This window comes from Dipodomys ordii, unplaced genomic scaffold, assembly GCF_000151885.1.
Source record: "Dipodomys ordii isolate 6190 unplaced genomic scaffold, Dord_2.0 Scaffold105, whole genome shotgun sequence".
In the NCBI taxonomy this organism is placed as follows: Eukaryota; Metazoa; Chordata; class Mammalia; order Rodentia; family Heteromyidae; genus Dipodomys; species Dipodomys ordii.
In genome coordinates this window covers 2,430,185-2,454,590 of record NW_012267321.1, presented here as the reverse complement: position 1 = coordinate 2,454,590, position 24,406 = coordinate 2,430,185, and the positions used below count along the sequence as shown (strand labels likewise).

Genomic DNA, 24,406 nt, shown 5'->3' with positions numbered 1-24,406 from the left:
TGAGTTTAGCCAGCCAGCTACATAAGACCTAGCTACATATAAATGAATCCCCACCCCACTGAGAGGAACTGCTGCCAGAGATGGGTAAGAGGGGGTGCCAGTCTGACCAACCCAAGGCAGGGCATTCAGCTCCACTCAGAAGTTCCCAATGACATGTAAGGCAGACACGGTGATCCACCCAAACTGAGACAGGAGGGTTCGCTTCTTTAAACAAAGATGGGGGAGAGGTTGGGAGCTGACAGTAAAGTTTGTTTGTTTGTTTGTTTGTTTGGATCTGGTCGTGGGGTCTGAACTCTGGGCCTGAGCACTGTCCCTCAGCTCTTCAGTTCAGGCTAGCGCTTTAACACTTGAGCCACAGCGCCACTTCTGGCATTTTTTGTTTTTGCTTACATGGTGCTGAGGAATTGAACGCAGGGCCCCTGTGGTAGAGGACATCACTGTGAGTCTCTTTACAGCTTTATATCATTTTTTTTGGTTACTCATGTGGATTGAACTCTGGTCCTGGCTGCTGTGCCTCAGCTCTTCAGCTGAGGGCAAGCACTCTATCACCTGAGCCACAGTGTCACTTCTGGTTTTCTTGTGGTTTATTGGAGACAAGAGTGTCATAGACTTTCCTGCCCTGGCTGGCTTTGAACCATGATCCTCAGATCTCAGCCTTCTGAGTAGCTAGGATGATAGAAGTGAGCCACCGGCACCTGGCTAGGTTAGTGTTTTTAAAGTCTAAAGTATACCTGAGAAAAACATATTTAAGTTTCTTGTCTGGCCTGTTTTCCTTCCCAAGATGTATGATGAATTCCAGTTCCATCCATTTTCCTGCAGGTGCCAGGCTTTGTTCTTCATGGAAAGTTGTTTTTTAGTAGAATAAACAAATATACGAGATCAAAATGAGTAGACAGCAATAGATGGTACATTGAAAATTTAGATCTATTTGGTGTTGGGGAATTGATATACAACATAAAGCTGACAGTATTTTCCTGATCTGTATACACCTGACCGAACTGTAAAGCAGTGACCCAGCACTACCCTGTGCCTGTCAGCCAGGAGGGAGAGCTGACCCAACCGTTATAAATCAACACTGCATAAGATGACACTTCACCAGCCATGACTGAAAGCTGAAAGTTCAGGATGGAAAACTGTCCCAAGCAAATGGGAACTGACCTGAAAGGAATTCCCAGTTGCTTGTCCCACGAGAGCAGTGGAGACATCGAACCCAAGCTAGGTTGATGAGATAAAGACCATCACCCTCTGCTGACAGTGAGCCAGCATACAGATGCCTACTGCTGCCCTGGTTTCATGAACTAGTACTACTGGATGCCATGGACCCGTAAGTCCAGACCAAGTTAGAATGTTGGCTAAAGACCCCCTCTCATCAAGTGATAGACTGTCGAGCCCAAAGTCAGCCATAAGACTTAAGGATCAAATGAAGGAACAAGTTTACAAATTCAAGAATCAAAACCATACCACAACTTTCCAGAACTTCTGGGATGCAACAAAAACTTCTCGGAGGGAATTTACTGCTGTGCGGGCCTGGAGGGAAAAATTCAGGTATCTCAAATGCCATCGATGATGAAGCACAGTGTAAAAGCAAACCCAGAGCAGTGGATAGAGAGATAATCATAAAAATCAGGATAGAGCCAGTCAGGCACTGATGGCTGCTCACCACTAAGCAGAGCTATTTCAGAAGCTCAGATCTGAGGATTATGGTTCAAAGGCAGCAGAAAAGTCCACCAGGCTCATTTTCTTTTTTTCTTTTTTTTGGGGTCCTTTCATGGGGCCTGAACTCTGAGCCTGGACACTGTCCCTCATCTCTTCAACTCCAGGCTAGTGCTCTACAACTTGAGTCACAGTGCCACTTCCAGCTTTTTATTTTTTGCTTATGTGGTGCTGAGGAATTCAACCCAGGGCCTGCAAGCAAGAGCTTTACAACTGAGCCACCTTCCCAGTCCCACAAGGCTCATTTTCAATAAACTATCCCCAGAATGTACAAAGCAGAGCTTTGGCTCAAGTGGTAGCATACTAGCCTGGAGCTAAAGAAGCTTAGCAACAGTGTCCAGGCCCTGAGTTCAAACCCTAGGACAGGCACACACATAAACACTCATACACACAACACACACACACACACACATAAGAGTAAAAATGAAAAAATAAGAGATTAAAAGAACAATGTAACCCTCTGTATAGTATCTTTACAATAAAAAAAAGAACAATGTAAAAATAAGTCAGTGAAAGAAACTGAGGCCTGGTGGCTGACACCTGTAATCATAGCTACTCTGGAGGGTGAGATCTGAGGACCATGGTTCAAAGCCAGCCGAGGCAGGAAAGTCCATGAGACTCATCTCACCAGATAAGTGGAAGTGGCAACTTTGGCTCAAGTGATAGAGTGTACACCTTGAGCTGCAAAGCTGAGGAACAGTGTCCAGGCCCAGAGTTCAAGCCTCAGGACTGACAAAAAAAATCAGTGAAGGTAAGAAGTTTCCTTGATAGCTAAGACAGACAAGCCTTCATCCAAGAAGAGTGAAGACATCAACTAAGAATACTAGAATATCATAACAGTTTACATTCAAATTGTCACTGGGGAGTATATTAGAAAATTAATCCAACACATTAGAAAACACACAAGAAATAGATTCAGTCTTTGCACGTTGGACCCATCAGGTTTGATCCAAGATGAATTTAATCACCTAACTTCATCTGTAATCAAGCACTATATCAATTCACTGCTGGGTTACACCAGGTGTTCAGAATTACCACCAATGCCCCTCAGACAGGTTCAAAAACTAGGAAAGGAAGAAGGCTACCAAAATCCCTCTCATACCAAAATGAGAACAGACTATAGAAGAGATTAGACACCTATTTCCTTGAAGAGCACAGATGTAAAATATTTCATAACATACCTGCAAGTAATTTCAACAATGCATTGAAAGATCATGCACCATGCCCACATTGCATTCCACCCATAATTGCAAGAATGGCTCAACCAGCCCTGGACAATTTGAAGAATGAGACCCTGGACACCTGTGGCTTGCACCTGTCATCATAGCTACTGAGAATGAGATCTGAGGATCACAGTTCAAAGCTAGCCTGGGCAGAAAAGTCCAGGAGACTCTTAAGTTCCCTACCAGAACACTGGAAGTGGCACTAAGCTCCAAGTGATACAGCACTAGCCATGAGGAAAAGAGCCCAGGGACAGCACCCAGGCCCTGAGTTCAAGCCCCACTAGTGATTCCCTCTCCTCCCCCAAAAGTCATGATACCAAGGATCCATCTGCTTTAAAGGTTTCTCCGCCAAGGCACTATCAGCCGTAAGAAGTGAGTAATTAGGTATTTTAATGAAGTAGAAACAATGCGAAGGTAGATAGAGTCTGGCAGGGGCCTGACCAGGCAAAGTGTGTGCAGTGTGCAATAGTGGCCACCATCATGCCAGGACTCGGGTGTGACCCACGAACACAAGTCAGATGGCGCCTGTACTAGGGGTCAGTCAATGGATACTCCCAGATCTGACCTGGCGTGATTGCTTCCCCCAAAAGCCTCCCCAGGACTTTCTTGGCCCTACCAGATTCCGCTGTTTTGATTGCAATGGCAGAGATTCGCCAGGCTGGTGGTTTTGTGAGGATGGTGATCACAGTGTGACCTGCTCTACCAGCAGGAGGTGCACAAGGGATGGGACCAGAGTCCCCAAGCTAAGGATGGTGGGCAGGTGTGCGGCAGGGGAGCAGAAGTCGGGGGTCAGACCACCACATGGCAAGGACACAGGGAACAGGAAAGGGATTCGTACAAGATGATGGCATAGAATGGATAGTGCTCAGGAAGAAAGGAGACAGAGATGGAGAGAGACTTCCTGAATGTGTGAACTCTCCAGAAGTAACAAGTCCAGGCAGGGCTGCACGTCAGCATGACAATGGGTGGCTGTGCTTTCAGCTGACTGCAGGAGTGCATGGGGTGCAGAGCCCAACCTTGAGCTGAAGAGCTGAGGGAGAGCACCTAGGTCCATAGTTCAAGCGCCACGGCAGACCAAAAAAAAAAAAGAGGAAAAGCTCATGGAGCATTGCTGAGCACTGTGGGGGTGGGGAAGAACAGGGCATGGGTTGTCTTGCAGTTGGATCATGCTCAAGACAGTGTGAGGAGGGTGGAGGGTGGTGTCCCCCTGGGAAGCGGGTGCTCAGAGGGGGTGGGGTGGGGGCAGGGAAAGCCTGCATCCCCTCAGAAGGCAGGGAACTGGTGGAGGACACGCACTGCCCTTAGGTCAGGAGGTTAAGTCCACATCCCTGCTCCCCAACGTGACTCAGATGGGGAGAACCTCTGGGGACGGGAACACCAGGGTTCAGGAGAAGACTGTGTGTGTGTGAGGTTAATGATGACACCAGACAGCTCCCCAAGGAGACCCCAGCACACTTGTGCTGGGTGGAATGACTTTGGGCTGGATTAAGGGCATGGGGTGAGGAGGGAATCTGACTAAAGCGAGTGTGGGGGGAGGGAGTGCAGGGATGGCAGGGCCTGTGGTTCAAGACTTTTTTTGTGGGGGTGGCTGTAGGACCTTCAGGATCAGGAAGAGTCACCTGGCTCAGAGACCACAGTCCACTCAACACCTAGGATAGTCCCTGGATGGCTCCTGGAGGCAGGCCTGCCATCTGCTTGCTTTCCTTTTCTGTGCTGGTCCTAGGACTTGAACTCAGGGCCTGAGGCCTATTCCTGAGCTTTTGTGATCAGGGCTGGTGACTGTCCCCGGGGCATCAGTGCTACTTCTGGCTTGCTGTCACCCTGAAATTCATTCCTGAGAAGTAAAGGGTGGAGGTAGAGATCCCTGGACCAGAGGTCCCTGCCTATCATTCAGCACAGCAGCCCTGACCTGCCCCCCAGAGGCTATGGTAAAGGGACCTCATAACAAGGGTCATGAGGAGCACTGCAGGAAATTTCACAATAGCCAAGCAAAGGACTTTCTAAAGGAGCCTTCGTGTTTTCAAAACAACTTTACATTTTAAAAAAATGTATTTTTCAAAAGTATACTTAATGTACTTGTTGAATTAGCAGAGAGTCTAGAGATATGTAACATAGACTGCCAAGGAAAATAAGGAGTTGTGAATATATATTATGTGGAAGAAATAAGCACAGACAAGACTAAGGGAGTAACTGTCATGAAGGAGCCTTGATGTGTGTGGTCAGAGCTACACCAGCAGGACTCCCTTTATTCCTTTCTTCTTTCCATCTTTCCATTCCTTCCTTCCTTCCTTCCTTCCTTCCTTCCTTCCTTCCTTCCTTCCTTCCTTCCTTCCTTCCTTCTTTCCTTCTTCTTTTCTGGCTTTCCATATCTCTTCTCTGTCTGTCTCTATTTGTCTGTATGTCTGTGTCCCTCATTCTCTCTTTCCTTCTTTGTGCCAGTCCTGGGGCTTGAAATCTGGGCCTCTGTTCTATCCCTGGGATGATTTTGCTCAAGGCTAACACCCTACTACTTCAGCCACAGCACCACCAACATCTTTTTTTTTACTGGTTTATTGGAGATGAGAGTCTCAGAGTTTTCTGCCTAGACTGGTTTGACTGTGATCCTTAGATCCTACCTCCTCAGGAACTCAGAACACAGGCATCAACCACCAATACCCAGTCGCTATTTTCTTTCAAACTACTTTCTTCTCCAGAACAGAAAGGCCTTTAAGAATGATTTGCTTCATTGCATAGGGAACTATAAAATAAAAAAGAAAAAATCACAAGACTCTAAATGGAATTAGGAAAACATGTTAAGTGAGTTTAACCAGTTTATCTTCAATTTGACATGATTACCAATTAATGGGGCAGATTTCTGGAGGAAGTTAACATGATCTAAAAAACATTATGTCAAAATCTCACATTTCCACTTTCATATAGTTTTGTGGGATAGCAAAATAGAGACAGATGAACACACACACAGATATATAGCACACAAATGCACAGGTGTGGATGTGTGTGCACACCTCTATCTCTCAGCAGATGACTTTTATCTAGGTGTGGAGATTGTTGAATGGACAAGCAAAGTTCAGCAGAGATGCAAGCTTGGTCGTCCTCAGGGGAGGATCACTTTCTTCTTTTTTGTGCGGGTGAAGAGGAGGCTGTGAGGAGTGGAGTGTCTGCTCATGAGCAGGAAAGGACTGAGGGACGGGAAACAGCCATAATATGGTGCAGCAAAGGGCCTGGGTTGAAAATCACAGTCAAGCAAGTCTGACAGATGCAGCACATGGAATAAAAGGAGACAAAGGCGCTCACCAGGAGGAGGATGATTATGGTGGCTCTGGACTCTAGAGAGGCTCTGGTGGAGACGCTGATCCTCTGGATGTGTCTCATTCTCTGCTTGTGTCTGTACAGGACAAAAAGCATGGAGGTGCTGGCCCAGAGCATGAGTCCCAGACACAGAACATCAGGCAACGAGAGCATGGCCACGTACAGCACATTAGCAGCCGGATCTTGACGCATGGAAGAACAGTATCCATAGGCCTTTAAGCTCGTCATGTTGTCATGTGCTTTGGGTCCGGTCATGAACATAAGACAAACAATGCTCACCAGGAGGAAAACCCTCCAGCTGAGGTAGAGGGTGGAGACAATGTGCTTGTGGGCTCTCCCCTTCAGCCCTGCACACCTGGAGTCTCCCTGGTTGATGCTGACAGCAAGGAAGATGCTCAGGGAGTAAGTGCTACCATTCAACACCCCCCTGCTCACTCGGAAAAGATAGAAGACCATTTAGCACTCCACATCATTGAAGAAATTTCTCCAGCCCCAAGCCACCATGGTTTGGGGTACACCCCTACACAGAAGACTTAGGAAGTTGACCACAATTAAGTCCCTAAGAATCAAGTCTGTGGCTATCATCCTGTTTCCCATGCAGGAAAGAAATAGATAATGGGAGAGAAGAGACAAATTACCTAAAACCCAACCACAGTCTGGCCTAAGAGGATCACCCCCATAGACACATGGGCATCTCCCATCCTCTCTGTTCCTTGAGTCTCATTCAGAAGCTCTTGCTTGGGAAACTGAGACCTTCATGGTGCCAAGGGAACTCAACATTCTCCATCCAACCATCAGACCACCAGAAATACTGTCCTAATATATCTCATGTATTAGGAAAAATCCAATTCTATTCATCCATCGGGAAGAGGAAGATTGCATGTTCAGGGAAACGGGTGAACCTGGAGAAATGGCATTAAGGGAAGGTGAGTGTGGTTCTGAGGAGAAGGCAGCTGCATTTATCCTCTGTAGAACCAGATCTAAGATTCTAAACAAGCAAGACCCTAGTGGATCAAAACTGTAATCCTAGCTACTCAGGGGCTGAGACCTTGGATTCCCAATTCAAAGCCAGCCCAGAGAAGGAAAGTCTCTGAGACTCTTCTCTCCAGTTAAGCACCAGCAAAAAAAAAGTAGATATGTGGCTCAAAGTGGTAGAGGCCTAGCCTTGAGCAAAAAGTGCTGAAGGAACATGGGCTAGACTCAAGTTCAAGCTCTCTGTCTGACTACAGAAAGAAACTTGAAACATGCGTGACATGTTCCCGGTGTCACATGCCCTTATACTTCAATACCTTGGTTGCAGGAGTGGTTACCAGGTGTCACCCTTTCCTCAACACGGAGCCCACATTTCACAGAAAAAATACCAGGAAGATGAACCAGTTCTGCATTGGGATGTTGCGGGTTAAGAAGGAGGTGGATCACAGAGACAGATAGGGGGCAATTTTAGGGTCAAATGCCATTCTAGAGTCACTTATGTGAACACATCTTCCCCAGCCCATGGACAATCAGGATTCCCCCTCACTTGTCATAAACCACGACAGACTCTGTGAGAGGAGTCGAAGTTAGAAACCAACAGGGCTTGGGGGTGAGGGGACTGGAACCCCTGTTCTTTTCACTGTCCTAGCTCATTCCTATCCTTCCCTGTTTCTTTGTTATGCAACCGGATTCAATCAAGAATCCCTGCTCCTAAGGTGATACCTTACCCAGAGTATGGAACCTGGGGTCTCTCATGCAGGCTGCGCCTCTCCAGTGGCAGTGAACACAAGTGCTCGCCTCTTCTCTCAGGATGTGCATGGTGGGGGGGGTCGTTTCTGAGATGCACATGGGCACTTCAGAGCTGCAGAGGGCTCCTTAGATAGGGGTCCAGGAGGGCGGCAGCTGAGGTCGTCTCCCGCTGGAGTGGTGATTTTCCCTTCACCTCGGTGGCAAGCCAAGTTCTCAGAAACTTTTTCTTTTCCCCCATGTGACAATTATCAAGACACTTTTCACTTTCTCGTGGGTGCTTCTCCATGGGGCAGGGGAGGGGTGCAGTCGCTTACCTCTCCTGGATCCCAGTAGGGCAGCAGGAGACACTGAGGCCCAACTTGAGATGACTGTCTGTAAACCACCTCAGCGGTGTGTAAGCCATGTGTCCCCAAAGTTTCTTACCCAAAGTGTCCCTTCCCTTTTTTTTTCCCCGTTCTGAGACTAGAACTTAGGGCTTGGGCACTGTTCGTGAGCTGCTTTTGCTCAAGGCTAGCACTCTACCATTGGTGCCACAGCACCACTTCTGGCTTTTTCTATGTATGTGCTGCTGAGGAATTGAACCCAGGGCTTCATGCATACTAGGCAAGCACTCTACCACTGAGCCACCTTCCCAGCCCTCCTCATCTCAGTCTCCTTTTGTTTTATCTATTATTTATTTTATCTCTTGCTATTAGAAAAGAAAAGTGGATGCCTGTACTGATGCAAATTCCAGAGCCTGATATTAGAGATTCAATGTTCAAAGCCAGCCTGGTGAAGAAAGCTCATGAGTTTCTTATCTCCACTCTCTGGTGGTAGAGTGCCAGTCTGGAATAAAAGAGCTCAGCAACAGCATCGAGGCCCAGAGTTCAAATCCCTGGACTGGCACAAAAAAAAAGAAAGATAATAGAATGAGACCTTCCTGTACAGGAATTTCTTTGCAATAATGACCATTTTTTTCTAAAAATGTTTTCATCCTTAGAGACCCCATTTGGAGATTAGAGGTCAGCATTCCATGCATATTCCTGAATGCAGGGTGATGAGTGATCTCTTTTCATGCCTGGTTGTTTCTGAGGAGGTAGCTTCATTCTCTCATTCCCTACTGATTTTCATTCTTATCAGTGGAGACTTTGAAGCAGAAATTTGTCACTCTGCTCAGGAGAGGATCAGCTGTGACTCCTCACCTTGGGTTTCTGGTCTACCTCATTGCATGGACTCCATTCCTCACCTGGACCCTTCTGGTCTTGCTGATAATTCCTCTGCCCTGTTCTTGTCTGTTTCAAGAAAGTGCATTTGCCTTTCTGTGTCTGACATCTTGCATTTTCCACAGCGATCTGTAGTTCTACAGATGTGGCAGCACATGACACAATTTCCTTCTTGTTCTTGGTCTAGTCGTACTTTGTGATGGAAATAGGCTACATCTTCTTTTTTTGTGAAACATCTTTTTATTAAACAGCAAAACAGAAATGCATTGCAATTTTAAATATTTATACATTTAAGTCACAAAAGGGATTCAAAATGCTTGCAGTATGACTATTATATCTTCATATAGTTAAATTCATTTATGAAATCATATACTAGCACATAAGATTATCCAATCATTAAAGTAGTTTAAATCTAGTAACCGTAAGCTATATTAGTGGATCTCGTTTCCAAGTATAATATGTTAATATTACCTCTGATATTTTCGGAGCCGACAGTAAAGCTCTAAGGTCATCTTGACCCCTGTGCTCACTTGAAGGCACGTACAAGGAGCTGGCTTACTTAAAAAACACCAGGTGCCCGGGATTGCTTTGCTATGTCTGCAGAGTTTGTTTTACTTTCTACCAGTTGACCTTGTCCTATTTTACTGCATTCTGTTTTTATTGAAATTTTCCTTTTTTTTCTGGACTATTATAACCTTATGTTACCTCTTGACTTCTAATAGTATATATTAGGGAAAGTTAAAAATAAACGATGCTGTAGTCTTGAGCTGCAGACCTCCTGACCCCATCATTTGTCTCATGTCTTTTTTTTTTCTCATCCTTGCTCCCTAATTTAGGATTCCCTTTCATTGCCGGCAGGTTCCGGCATGTGGCGCCCGATTCCGGACCTGAAAACCTGGGATCAAGGTAGAGGACCCCACTAAGGTAAGAGGACGCATCCTGAAAAAGACAGTGGGTGAAAGTATAGTTGGGAGTAAGAAATTATGGAGCAAGGTAAGAGCCGCACGTTATATGTGCAGGCTCTTAAGTGAATGCTTCAAGTTCGAGGAGAGAAAGTTGGACAGAGGCAGTCAGAGAGTTTCATTCGCTTTGTCAAGGAAGTATGTCCATGGTTCCCAGAGTAAGGAACCATTAGTTTAGAAACTTAGCATAAAAAGAAAAAAAAAGGAAGAAAGGATTCAGGGACATTATGATGCAAATGGCCTGTAAGTTAAAACATTGCTGCTTTGTGATTGTCTGGTTCTGTGTAGCCCGCAGGTTCTGTACTGGGGTTGGCAAGAGTCTTGGCAGACACAATTTAAGACAGCCAACTGGGCCACTGGGAGATGTCCCCCAGATCCCCATCAGGGTAAACTATCCACTAGTGCTGACATTTTGGCCTGTCTATAGTTAGGCACTTTCTGTCTGACAGTCTACAAAGCACATGTTGTAAATGTGTTTTGTCTCAATGTTTGTGTGTATGTATTTTGGAATTCTTGGAATGTTTCTTCTCTCAGATTCATCCTGATGCGAGAGCCCTGAGGAGGCTGGCTAACACCCCCTTTTTAATATCTGTTTGTCTCTAGCTCCTCCTTTTTTACTTATACTTTAAACTGACCCCCCTTTCTACCCTTCACTGCCACCTCCTCCACCCTCTCGGATCCAGGAGTAGGGGAGGGGTGGGGAGTGAAAAACCTGGAGGATCTAACAATAACTTAAAAGGGCCAGCAGGGAGAACTTGCAGCCGGATGAAAATGCAATTGACCACCTGCAAGTGACACCAGCAAGATCTTAGCCTCAGGTCTTGGCCCAGGGGATCTGAGTATGGGGGAGAACCTGTCAGTCTGAGGGGACTGCCACTAGGGACTTCTTTCCCTTGCCCCAAGATGACTGGGAATTCTTCACCTTGGTAGGCCCCTGGGTCAATGTTTGCAGTAATCTAAAAGAAAAATCCTCCAGAGGTGAGTAGAGGGGGTTCCAGTCCCCTGGTAAGTGGATTTGAGTCCCACTTGTGAATGGTACTGAGATGTTGCCCCATTCACTGAGACCTAATTTTGTCTTTGTGGCCCCTTGTTTGTCTTGTTTACTTCAGTGTGTTTTCTGTTATGTTTTCTGAGGTAGGGCTAAACTGGGGGCCCATTAGCCCCCCACTCAGTGTTTGGTTGTTGTCTTGTCTAGTTCTGTTTTAGAATTGGTACCAGTTTCAAATGTACATACAACTGATTCTGATTTTTGCACAGTTTAAGATCTGTGTGTGTTTTGTATGTGTTTGTGAACATGTTCAAGATAAAAATTATCAGTGTGCTGTAACAATTGGGTAAGTTTAAGTTAAAATTTAAAAGGTTATGAAGTTTGAACATTACCAAAAATTTTAAAAACTTTTCACATTGTTTTAAATGACTTTTTAAGGATTCTTTACCATATAAAATTTTAAAAATCTGGTATTTTAAAATGCATAAGGCTGTTTACAGTGGTATCAAGTTATCTAGCTTGAAAAATGCTTTGGCTGTTGGAATTTAGTTCTCTTGGTTCAAATTTGGGGATAAATATTAAAAGTTTGAATATAAAAGTTTGTTTAACACTGTCAAATACATTACCTGTTCTGTCTGTCTAAAAATGTGTATTTTCTTTCAAAAACCAAGAGATAAGAAAAGGAAAAAACTTAAAAGCCATCAACTGACCTATCTTTAGTTGTAAGGGGTAAACTCATAAAAGTGCAGTTCACCTGGTCATACATGGTAGGACGGGCCATGGGAGGAGTCCACACATGGTAAAAGAGGACAAGCTGGCACAAATGCAGTTCATTTTACCCTAAAGAGTGAGATTTGTTGCGTTCCCATTCCATAGGAGGGGCCAAGTGACCCAGTTTTGTTCTATCCTTTTTCTCTACAGATAAATACTGGAAACATGATGGTAAAAATTAGTGATGTGATGATCAGATTAGTATGGCTAAAACTGCCCCTTGGTCTTAAAAAGAGGGTTAAAAATGTATTTGTATAATGTGACTTGCTTTCAATGATGTTCTACAATTAGGATATGTTTTTAAAGTCATAAATGTGTTAAGTTTAACTTCTTGGTACAGTGATGATTGTAATTCTTGCATTAAGAAAAAAATTGTCATTTGAGTTTAAAAGTTTTAATGTGTATCTGTATTAAAACAAACAAAGAGACAATGAGTGACACTTGGCCTCAAGATTTTAAGGGATTTTTTTTAATGTAACTAAAAACTAAAATATAAGAGAAAAAAGAGATTAACAGATGTTTAAAAATAGGAATGGATTTCTGGATATAAAGTTTAAAAGTAAAATTGTTCTTAACATTTGCCTCAAAGTAAAAAAATTAGGATTACCAAAATAATTGCTATTCCAGTTTGCTCTTAGAGGTTTTCTAAGTTTCCAGCAAGCCAAGAACAAAACACAGAGGATTCTTATAAGTTTGTCAGATGTAACTTTGGCTCTTAATAAGTTACAGGTAAGAGCATGCTTAAAAGCAACTTCTATGTTGACCACTATGTTGTTTTTAATTGGAGTAAAGTGGCCTTTTATAAGACTCATTGATCTGCAAACTGGTTCAAAGCGAGCCCGGGCAGGAAAAGGTCCTTGTGAGACTGTAACCTCTACTCAGCCAACAGAGTGCTGAAAGAGCAAGCAGAGCTGCTTTGGGACTCATAGTGGCTAGCCTTGAGTGGCTAGCACTCATAGAGTGCTAGCCTTGAGTTGTAAAGCTGAGAGACAGCACTCAGGCCTCAGTTCATGTCCAGCAACCAGCTAAGGAAAATACAGATAAGACATTTATCCCAGGGTAGAGAAGACATTCCTGGGACAAGAGCAATGGAGGAGCATCCAGAGGCAGTAAGCCACTGCTTGGATGACAAAAATGACAAATCCTACAGTAATTTGTGCATGGCCCTTCAATAATTGGTCAGAGCAAGGAGGTCATGTGAAGATAGTTTGTAAGCATGCCTAATATCCATGACTATCTACTTTGTAAGGACAGAATCGTGTGATAGTATTAAAAAGCTAAAGTTATAAAATGTGGGCAATGGTTTAAATCCCAACCCCTGAATGTTTCAAAGGCCCTAATTGGCAATAACTTTTGAGCTAACACCAGATACATAAAGTTTATCTGCTCAAGAAAATAGTTTGTAAACCAAAGAGTGTGTTTCTATTAACATCTGTCTAAAGGCCTGCACTGGTGACTTAGATATTGTTAGGGTTACTAGAGGTCACATTCCTAAAGATGCTACAGAAGATGATTCTTTGCTCATCATCCCCTTTTTTGAACAAGGGAACAAAGTCATTAAAAAATGTGACAAAATAGACAAAAAAGACGTGCAAAATAGTAGTACAGGCCTGAGCCCTCCATATCTGCCTAAAAAAGTCAGCTTTATTTAAAAAATAAATTGTTGTCATCTTGGTAATTTCTCCTGGGTTATTGTCTAAATAGTCTTAAAAACTCGTGGGGCCACAGTCTGTGAAGCATATGTATTACTTGTATACTTAACCAGGCTGTGTAGAAATTTACACCCCTGCAAGTGGTGTGACAGTCCCTTGGAGCCACGTAGAGACCCTGCTGCTGCTGCTATAGCCTGACAGTCACCTGGAGGAAATCTACATTGTTACCCTGACCACCTCCACGATGGAAAAAGTAGACTAAACTCCACCCTGATTCCATTTTTTTTGGATGGCTTCCCATTGTCCATGTGACCATATAACAACTCTAATTTTATTATGGCTACTCCTCTTACCGGGGAGACTAGCAAACATTGTATTGCTCCTTCCCTACACTGTTTTGACACTCTAGGACTTCCTAAATATATTAAAACTGATAATGGTCCGGGATATGTTGGACAAGCTTTTCAAACTTTTTATAAATCTCAGCAGATTTTTCACTCTGCAGGTATTCCCTGTATTCCTCAAGAACAAGAAATTGTTAAACAAGCCAACTGGCTATTAAAACTCCAAATTTTTCAGTTAAAAGGGGGAAATTATACCCCTTCTTTCCTGTTAATATTCTTCTCACACTTTATTTGTACTAAATTTTTTAAGCTTAGACTGTAATGGCCTTTCTGCAACACAGCGGTTTTTGAAAAAAAAGAGAGAGAGAAAAGAGCTTTTGCCCAAGTTACGTGGAAGAATCCTTTAACGGGTGATTGGCACAGGCCCGATCCAGTTTTAACTTGGGGTTGAGGACAGGTTTGTGTTATTTTGCAGGAAGAAAATAAATCCTGCTGGTTGCCTGAGTATTGTGTTAGGATTGTGGAAGCTCATACAGATGACACAAACACTGACACATTGGGCTTACATGCTGGATCCCCGGTTATACACCCTATAATTTGGGAGGGAGTTGAAGTACTCATTCATGTCAATAGATCAGCATACAATACAGCCCCCAATCCCTTCATCCAGCACAGCAAGATGGTAGATATCGCAGCTTCATACATTGAAATTCCTTTATGACATCTTTACCAACTGAACACCCAGTTCATGCAAATTCTTCTCCATCCTATATGGTACCCAGTTGCATTCATTCTTCACAAATAGAATCTACAAGAGAGCCTCATCCAAAAGGTACAGGCATGTACAGCTATTTTTTACCAATATTTCTGGAACTAACTCTGAATTAATGGACTGGTCTGGTGCTAATCTTACTAACAAGTACAATCCTGGGCTGTGGTGGATGAATGGGCATCCTCAACATCATGTTTGCATACTGGTGGCTGCACTCAACAACATAACCTGCCCAATTCAAACCTTTTAAAAAATATTATGAGTTGTGTATCACCACCCCATGTCATTATGTATTGACCATATAATATCACTGTAGGAGCTAATTATTTTAATGTCACCTGTTCTAATTGTTCTTTTACTAATTGGTTGTATAGAGGCATAACTAAATCCATACTTATTGTTAGACAACCATCTTTTGTTATGCTTCCTGTAAATATTTCTAAAACTTGGTATAAAAATTCTGGCATTCAGATGTTTAGACAATTGAAAGAACTAATGAGCCCTCGTCGATTTGTTGGGCTGCTTTAACTGATGTTTTGGTCTTTATTTTGTTAGCTGCCTCCACAGCAGCAGCTGCTGTGACACTAACACAAAATGTACAGACTGCCCATTATCTTAATCAGCTTGCTCATAATACTACATGAGCCCTACCTCTGGACTCTAAAGTGGCAACAACTGCTAAAAAAAACTGTTTAAACAATTTCAATGCTATATCCCTTCCCTGAATTATGTCAAAGGATTGCTAATGTCATTCCTTGGCCTGGGAATGCTTTTACTGATGGTGTTTCTATGCCTTCCTTGTATTATACGTGCACGGCAAAACTCTCTTGAGTATAGCCAGCCAGCTACATAAGATCAAGCTCCATATAAATAAATTCCCCCTGAGAGGAACTACAGCCAGAGATGGGTAAGAGAGGGTGCCAGTCTGACCAACCTAAGACAGGCTCTTCAGCTTCACTCTGAAAAAGTTCCCGACGACGGGTAAGGGAGACATGGTGATCCACCTAACCTGAGACAGGCGGGTTCACTTCTTCAAACAAAGAAAGGGTGATATTGATTCCTTTACCAAATGGAATCTATGAACTAAATTTTTAGAAATTGTTATGAGAATGACTAAAATTCTACCAACCAAATAGTTCCTCCAGTTCCATCTAATTTTTAGCATCAACATTCATGTCAGCATTCATCATCCTGGGCACTGAACTGTGCCTCCAACAGAAACATCCTGATGAAGGGTCGTCAGAGGCACTGGGAAGGGTGGGATTCGAAGATCACCCCCACGGCCAGGGACTCCAGCACTGACTGACCAGGCTCCATCTTCTTGATGCATTCATCCACAGTTGGGCCTTTGACTCCACTGCTCTGAACCTGGCTGACTTTGCTCCACACAAGCATGTCCAGTGTCACTCATTTCTCTGAAGACACCATGGAGCTTCTGGGTTGTTTCTTGGCTGTGGTGAATAGTGCCACAGTAGATATGGTGTTCAAGGACCAACATATTCTTGAGAATATGCCTACATATTTCATTTTCTATTGTCTTTTTTTTCTGGTTTGTTGTAGGACCTGAACTCTGGGCTGGGGCGATGTTCTTCAGCCCTTCAGCTCAAGGCTAACACTCTACCACTTGATCCACAGCAACACTTCTTGCTTTTTGTGCTTAGGTGATGCTGAGGAATTGAACCCTGGTCATCATGCATGCAAGGCATCAGTCTACCACTGAGCTACCTTCCTAGCCCATTTTCTATTCTTTTTTTTGTGGTCTGTCATGGGCTTGAACTCGGCCTGGGCACTGTCCCTCAGCTCTTCAGCTCAAGGCTAGTTCTCTACCATTTGAACCACATTGCCACGACCAGCCTTAGCTGCTTATGTGGTGCTGAGGAATCACACCCAGGGCCTCTTGTATGCAAGGCAAGCAGTCTATCACTGAGCCACCTTCCCAGACCCTCTTTTGCTTTTGAAGACAGGGTCTCAACTGTGTAGTCCAGGCTAGCCTTGAAATTAGTATCCTCTTGCCTAAGCCTCCTCATTGCTGGAATTTTAGGTGCACATCACTATGCCCAGCTGCATTTCTACCTAACTGTTCATCAGTTTCATTGTGATCCCAAAGAGATGTTTAATGCCTTGATGAGAGGATCATCAGCAGGGAAGCTCTCCGTCACTTTTCACCTTCTTGGGGCATAGGACCATTCTTCACCTCAATGCAGCTTCTTGTTCTGCTATGCCCTGGGGAAGGAGGCCTTCTGTGCCCACCAGGGTTAGCTGTTCTAAGTGATGTCACTGCACTCAGAACACATGACATCATTGTGCTCCATGCACTGGAGCAAGGCAGGAGAAGCACACAGGATAGGGTTTGCAGTCCACTGCAGTGGTCCCAATCGGAACTATGGGGTTAGGAACCTGTCTACACAGGCTGCCCTAGATAGTTGTCCCTTGCTCCCACCTTAGTTTCTTCAGGGGAGGGTTGATCTTGCTGCTGCTTCTCCTTTCATGTGAACACACTACGAGAATTTGATGCACCTGTTCTCTGGGACTGCTGGGACAAATAGCCTCACCCAGTGGCTTACATTCACAGCTTCTTGGGGATCCACTCTGCGCTCCTCTCCTCACTTGAGGCCCAGTTATGGTTCTTGATTTTCTTTGGCTTATGGATGTATCCTCAGCCTCCCCCTGCCTCTGTTTCCAGGCTGTGCCCACTGTACTGAGTCTTCTCCAGCTGGGGTGCTTAGGAGGACACTGTGGTTAGCTCAAGGACCCACCCTCAATTCAGAGTGAACTTATCGTGCCATGTTGAAACACTCACCCACAGACACTACTTTCCTGTTCACCAGCACTGACTCAGGACTTGGACATAGCTTACAGCCCATGTGTAAAGACAAACAAAATTCCGTGATTTTTCTCCAAATTTTCACCACAGTCAACAGAAAGCTGTGGCCCTGAAAAGTGTGATCATTTCTCCCCAGTAGAAAGCAAGTATTTCCATTTTTTTCTTTTTTTTTATCTGAGACTAAAACTTCAACTTGGTATCTGATGCTTTAGCTCATTGGCTGGTGCTCTACCACCAGAGCCATAACTCCCTCCCCGAGTATTTCCTTATGCAACAGCAGACACAGTCCGGCACCTCTCATTCGGTTCACTTCTCACCCTAACTTCTCCTGCTGCAGATGTGAAGTCCCAGGTTGCTTGCCTGTGTTTCTTACTCTGCCCCCACGTGGGGCTGATCAGCTCAAAGGAATCAGGACCGAGGCAAATCCTCACTGGTTTACCATCAGGATGCCACTGGAAAGAAGTGTATGGGAAGGATCCAGGGGCCGAGTGCTTTGTCTATACCCCCTACGCTCCATGAACCCTCACATCTTCAGCTTTCTGGAAGCTCTCCAAACCCTCTGGTTTTGTTCTTTATATATATATTTTTTATACAGACTTCATGGATGGGGAAGACTGTGTCAAAGTGTGATCAAGCAGAAAGGGTGTAACAGGGTCCTCAAAGGGCCAGGCTGGGGGCCTAGCAGAGCTCCTCCTGCACTCTCTGGCCCTCCTGTTGGCATGTGGGGCTGGACCCTTCCCAAAACTGGTAAAGGGATGTACTGTCAGACACTGGTCAGGATTCTGCTGTGATGACTCGGAGATGGAAAAGCAGGGTGCAGTAGTTACCATGGCCGTCCTCTGAAAAAAAGCTCAGGTTCTATGGCCTGCATTCCAGAGGGAGTTAATGAGCCAGAAACTGAGCACCCAGATCCGCCTGTACAGTCCAGTCCCACCTGTACATTCTTGGATTCCCATTCACCCATGGAATTGCCCACAGCACGGCTGTGTGTAGAGCACATGGGCAGCAAAGATGGCGCTGAGAGAGGTAGTTGAGTGGGCAGAGCCCGATTTGCTTTACGTTTATTGCAGAATCAGACCGTGGAAGCTGAGGTGCATGATAGGGTGTGAACTTGACAGTGATTGGTTCCTTTTCCTCCCCTGCCATGCCACCCGCTCTTTTTTGCTTTAGAAAGGGCTTGCTGTGTGTTAATAAACGAGTTTTCCTGCTTGACTTGACTCTCCACTGTGTCTGATTGTCTCCCAGGCAAAGGGAAGCTGGGGAACGGGCGAGCTGCCACACTTACCTTTCCTCGGACGCTGTCCGTCTATGAGGAACAAAGACCTGACATCTGGCACACAACTTGGGGCATGAAAGGAAAAGATGCCTGCCGAGGTCTTGTGCCCTTATTTGCCCTACTAAAAGACAGGACACCCCATGAAGTTTTACAATTACAGAAAGCCATTGGGAAACTTTTTTGCAGTTCCAAGAAGCCCTGGAAGAAGTTTCCCTGAGGAGGTATTCTATTTTTGAGCCCATTTCCCTTTGGTTTTTTGCAGGTGTTACATTGATTTCTGCAGTTTTAACTCAAAGGGGAGAGCCATTAGAGTGGGTTCACAATTCCCTGGGGGGGCACACCTTGGGTGTACTCTCAGGCAGACCAACTTGCAGACCAACTTGCTATTATCAAGTGAAGGACCCAAGCCAAAGGCATTATGGCTTGGATCCTCACTAAGTTGTTTTTCTTTTTTGGGTGGCAGACGTTGAGTGGCTCACTCGAGCCAATGCTCATCTTGCTCACTCATTGGAGGTGTTTCTAGGCCAAATTGACTGCATTGACCTGGAGCCTTTCCAGTTGCATATGGCAGGTACCGTGTCTTTTGGGAAAGGTAGTGCTGTCCAGACAGCAAAGCAGAAGCCTCGGCCTCATGCCTGCAGAACAGGCAGGATTGGTTTTGTGAGCAATTACTGAAGCATGATTGTGGGCTAGAGCAAAATGCCAGGCTGGCATCTTAAAGGACAGCAGTGTAGTGTTGGGGTTCTGGAGGTGGTGCTCTGAGCACTGGATGCTGTACTTCCTGTGGCAAGTTCTAGGTCAGAAAGGAAGAATCCCAGAGATCGGTGGTGCCCGGGCCTGCCCTGCCCAGCTCTGAGGATTGAGGCTGTGGCTGGGCTTGGCGCTGTCTTCAGGTGGGAGCCAGGCACAGGGGCCATTGGTTGCAGGCAGGCGGAAGGGGGGGGAAAGCCTACAAAGTCTCCAGGAGGCAGTAGCTGAACCAAGTCTGAACAGAGAGAAAGGATTTTTGGTTGAGAATATAAGACTTACCTGAACAGGAAATCTGCTTGCCACAGTGTTGTACAGGATGGGACTCAGTCTCCCCTCCCTGAGGGGTGCAGAGTGGCCTTTCATGCAGCGCTCCCCCACCCACCCCCAGCTCGTATCTTGTTCTCTATGCTGGCCATATGGGAAAACTCTGGGTACTGACAGCAAGCTTGGGTATCTTGGGGCCGGGATCCCAGGGTGCCTGGGCCCAGAGTAGGCTGTGATGGGAATGCCCTGCCCCTACACACACCATCTACAATGAGGATGAAGTCCTTCTGGCCCTGGCTGAGCAGCTTGGAACCTTCACCCACCTGATGGGGGCACAGAGAATGTGCACTGCCTGCTGGTGAGTGGCTTGTGGGATCCCTGTACAATCCCCATGGCAAAGACAGGAGCCATGGAGCCATGTTGGGAGGGGTCGGGGTGCTGTCCAGGGTGGCCTCAGGGATGGAGGACTGAGCAGAACATCAGTGCCACCCCCTGCACCGCGCCTGCAGCCCCCGCTGGAGTCGCTGACCACGGTGGAGGAGACAGTGGTGCAGTCCAAGGAGGTGGAGTCCTTGTTGCTGGAGCCTGCTGGCAAGAAAATGGAATCCTGGATTAGGAAAGCTGAGATATATCCCATCTTGGTGTGCTGGATGAAGGGATAAGGCGTTGTACTGTATACTGATCTATTGACATGAATGAGTACTTCAACTCCCTCCCAAGTTGTAGGGTGCACAATCAGGGGATCTGGCATGTAACCTCTATGTGTCAGCATTTGTGTCATCTGAATGAGCATCCACAATCCAAACACAATGCTCAGGCAACCAGCAAGATTTATTTTCTTCCTGCAAAAAAATACAAACATGTCCTCAACTCCAAGTTAAAACCGGATCCGGGGCCGTGCCAATCACTGTTAAAGGATCCTTCCACTTAACTTGGGAAAAAGCTCTTTGCTCTCTTTTTTCCCAAAACCACTGTGCTGCAGAAAGGCCATTACAATCTAAGCTTTAAAATTTTAGTACAAATAAAGCATGAAAAGAATATTAACTGGAGAGAAGGGGTATAATTCCCTCATTTTAATTTAAAAATTGGGTGTTTTAACAGTCCATGGGCTTGTTAAACAATTTTGTATTCTTGAGGAATATAGGGAATATCTGTAGAGTGAAAAATCTGGTCAGATTTACAAAAAGTTTGAAAAGCTTGTCCGACATATCCCGGACCATTATCAGTTTTAATATGTTTAGGAGGTCCCATTGTGGCAAAGCAGTATAATGAAGGAGCAATACAATGTTTGCTTGTGTTCCCAGCAAGAAGCATAGCCATAATAAAATTAGAGTAGGTATATGGTAACATGTACAAAGTGAAACCATCCAAAACTGGAATCAGCCAGGAGTTTAGTCTGCTTTTTCACGGTGGAGGTCGTCAAGGTAACAATGCAGATTTCCTCCAGGTGACTGTCAGGCTGTAGCAACAGCAGCAACAGCAGGGTCTCTCAGTGGCTCCAAGGGACTGTCACACCTTGTGCTGGGCTGTAAATTTCTGCACAGGCTGTTTAGGATACAAGTAATGCATAGGCTTGGCAGGGTGTGGCCCCACTAGTTTTTAAGACTATTTTTAATTTTCTAAGTTAAAGAATCTTTAAATAGTCATTTAAAACAATGTGAAAAGTCTAAAATTTTTGGTAATGTCCAAAGCTCATAACCTTTTGAATTTTAAACTTAACTTACCCAATTTTTACAGCATGCTGATAATTTTTATTTTGAACATGTTCACAAACACATACAAAACACACACAGATCTTAAAGTGCGAAAAAATCAAAATCAGTTGTACATACATTTAAAACTCGAATCAATTCTAAAACAGAACTAGACAAGACAACAACCAAAGGCGGAGGTGGGGGCTAATGGGCCCCCAGTTTATCCCTACCTCAGAAAACACACTGAAGTAAACAAGACAGACAAGTGGCCACAAAGACAAAATCAGGTCTCAGTGAATGGCACGACATCTCACCACAATTCACAAGTGGGACTCAAATCCACTTACCAGGGGGCTTGAAACCCTCTACTCACCTCCAGAGGATTTTTCTTTTAGATTCCTGCTAACTTTGACCCAGGGTCCTTCTAAGATGGAGGAGAATTCCCAGTCATCTTGGGGCAAGAGAAAGAAGTCCCTAACAGCCGTCCCCTCAGCCTGACAGGTTCCCCCCATACTCAGACCCCGTGGGTCAAGGCCCGAGGCTAAGATCTTGCTGGTGTCACTTGCAGGTGGTCAGTGGCATTTTCATCAGGCTCCAAGTTCTCCTTGCCCACTTATTTATTGGGCAGTTGTTTCATTGAGGATTTGTTGTTGGGGGATTTAATTTTTTGAGTTCCAAGTATGTTTTAGATATGAGACCCTTGTCCTTTGTATGGCTAGTGAAGATCTTCTCCCAATCCATGGGCTTTAGGCTTTCTGATGGTTTCTTCCAAGTGTTGGATAGATGTATCATATTTCTTGGATTTGTCTTGGATGGTTGTATATTCTTTCTCTATAATATCTAGGCTGTCTTCAAACCCTGAGATTCAATCTTCTGCATGGTCTAACATGCTGTCAAGACTTTCTACTTTGTTTTTTATTTCTTTTCCTTCCAATTGATCAGCTTTGATGGCTTCAAATTCTTTGTTGAAGCTTTGTTTTAGATCTTGTATGGACTTCTTTACTTCCTTAATTTGGTGTTCAGTGTTTATTCTCAAATCACTTAGTTGATTGGTTATGGTTTCTTTGGACTCCCATTCCTTCTGTTCGGTTCCATTCAGCATTCCCTTTGTGGTCTCCCTGACTTCCTTCAGCTCTTTGTTAATGGATCCCATGAATGCCTTTAGTGATCTTTGTGTATTTTCATCCTGCTCTCTCAATTCCTCTATTACTCTTAGCTTAGCTTCCTCACATTCATGCCATTCTTGTAATTCTCTTTGAGTGTTCTCAGCCTGTTCATGCCATTCCTGCCTTTCTCTTTGAGTACTCTCAAGCTGCTCAAGCAAATCCTGTATCAGTTTTTGAGTAGCTTCCTCACGCTTATGATATTCCTATATAAACTTTTGGATTGCCTCCTCTCTCTCCCTATCATGCTCATACAGAGTACTTTGTATGATTTCAATCTTTTCATTTATCATGTTTGCCAGCAGTGCTTGTAGAGCTATTTGGGAACTCTCCTCTGGATTATTCATTATCTGTTCTGTCCCCTGATTATCATGAGTGGGAGTGTAGATACCTGGACTTGCCATTTTTCTTGTGTTTTTCTGGCTTACTCTGCCCATTTGGGATGAAAGTAACACCAGTTTTGTGCTAGAACACTAACTTAAGGCAAGCATCAACCAAAGTCTGAATTTGCACAGTCAATAGTCTACAGATACAATCTAGTTCAACAGATACCTCTATTCAACATCAAACAACCATATATTAATGGCTATGAACCGCAAAGAAGAATTTGGTAAACCAGAAATTATTAGGGTTAGGGAGAGATGTGGGTAAAAAATAAGAATAGAGTGATGTGGGAAGGTACAGGGAGAGTTAACTTAACTAAGTCCTAGTCTCAAAGCAGGAAATAGGTTGAATAGGATGAAAGTAGAGAGAGAAAAAACAAGAAGAAAGAGAAAGGAAAAAAGAGACCAGAAAAAATACAAAAATAAAAATTATTAATATGCAGATTTGAGAACAAACTGTTCAAAGAACGTGAATATAATGAGAGAAGGGGAGGGATATAAAGGAGATGTGAAAAACTTAAAAATAAAAATACTTAAAATATTATATACGTATAAAGAGGTAGTACTGCTATTAAGGAATTTAAGTCTCAGAAGTTATGCATTGAGTAATAAATTTGTGGATTAAGTGTGTACACAATGGGGGATAGGGTCCAATAGTCAACTATGGGTTTATCTGAGGATGTGCAGAACAACAATTAAGTCCCACAAAGAAGAACAAAAGAGAGGAAAAGGTGAGAAGGATAAGGAAGAAAGAAAAAAAGATCAGAAGATCAGTCGAGCTAAGCTAAAAACATAAAGAAATTTTTTTAAAAAAAAGAAAGAAAGACAAACACACACATGCATGTATCCCTAAAATAAAGATTATGAGGGGAAAAATTACTAGAAAACAATTTTTTCCAAAAAAGGTAAAAATTAAAAAGAGTTTTAGAAAAGAAAAAAAATTTTGTAAAAGGTATTTAAAAAAAAAGAAGAAGAAGAAGAAAAAGGAAAAAAAAAGTTATTTGATTTTTTGGGGAGGGTTGGGAAAAATCCTGTATCTCCCTTGTGTCTATAAACAGTCTCTGGTTGGAGTCTCTGGTCTGCTTGTGGTCCTGTGGCTTGGTTGGTTTCTTAAGTCAGTTTGTTTGGACAGGCAGAAAAATGCTCTGCCTTACCTAGGATTTTGCGATCCTCCTTCCAAGTTTGTTCAATGGGAAGGGGATGTGCTTTGAGTATCACAAAAGAGGGAGATGGCTTTTTCCTCAAGTTTGGAGATGCTGTGATGAGGCTAGGTTCTGGGTAGAGTTGAGGCCTTTCAGCAAACAGTAGCTTTTCCCGGGGGCTAGTTTGTGAGAAACTCACAGAGTCCAGCCTGGAGCCACTCTCAGGGTTTCTGTTTACTGATGTCCAGGCTG

General features: G+C 44.2%; 1 pseudogene; it reads left to right on the top strand.

Annotated features, from left to right (window-relative positions):
• Positions 1 to 24,406, top strand: part of LOC105994199 — a 58,309-nt pseudogene that overhangs the window by 11,817 nt on the left and 22,086 nt on the right.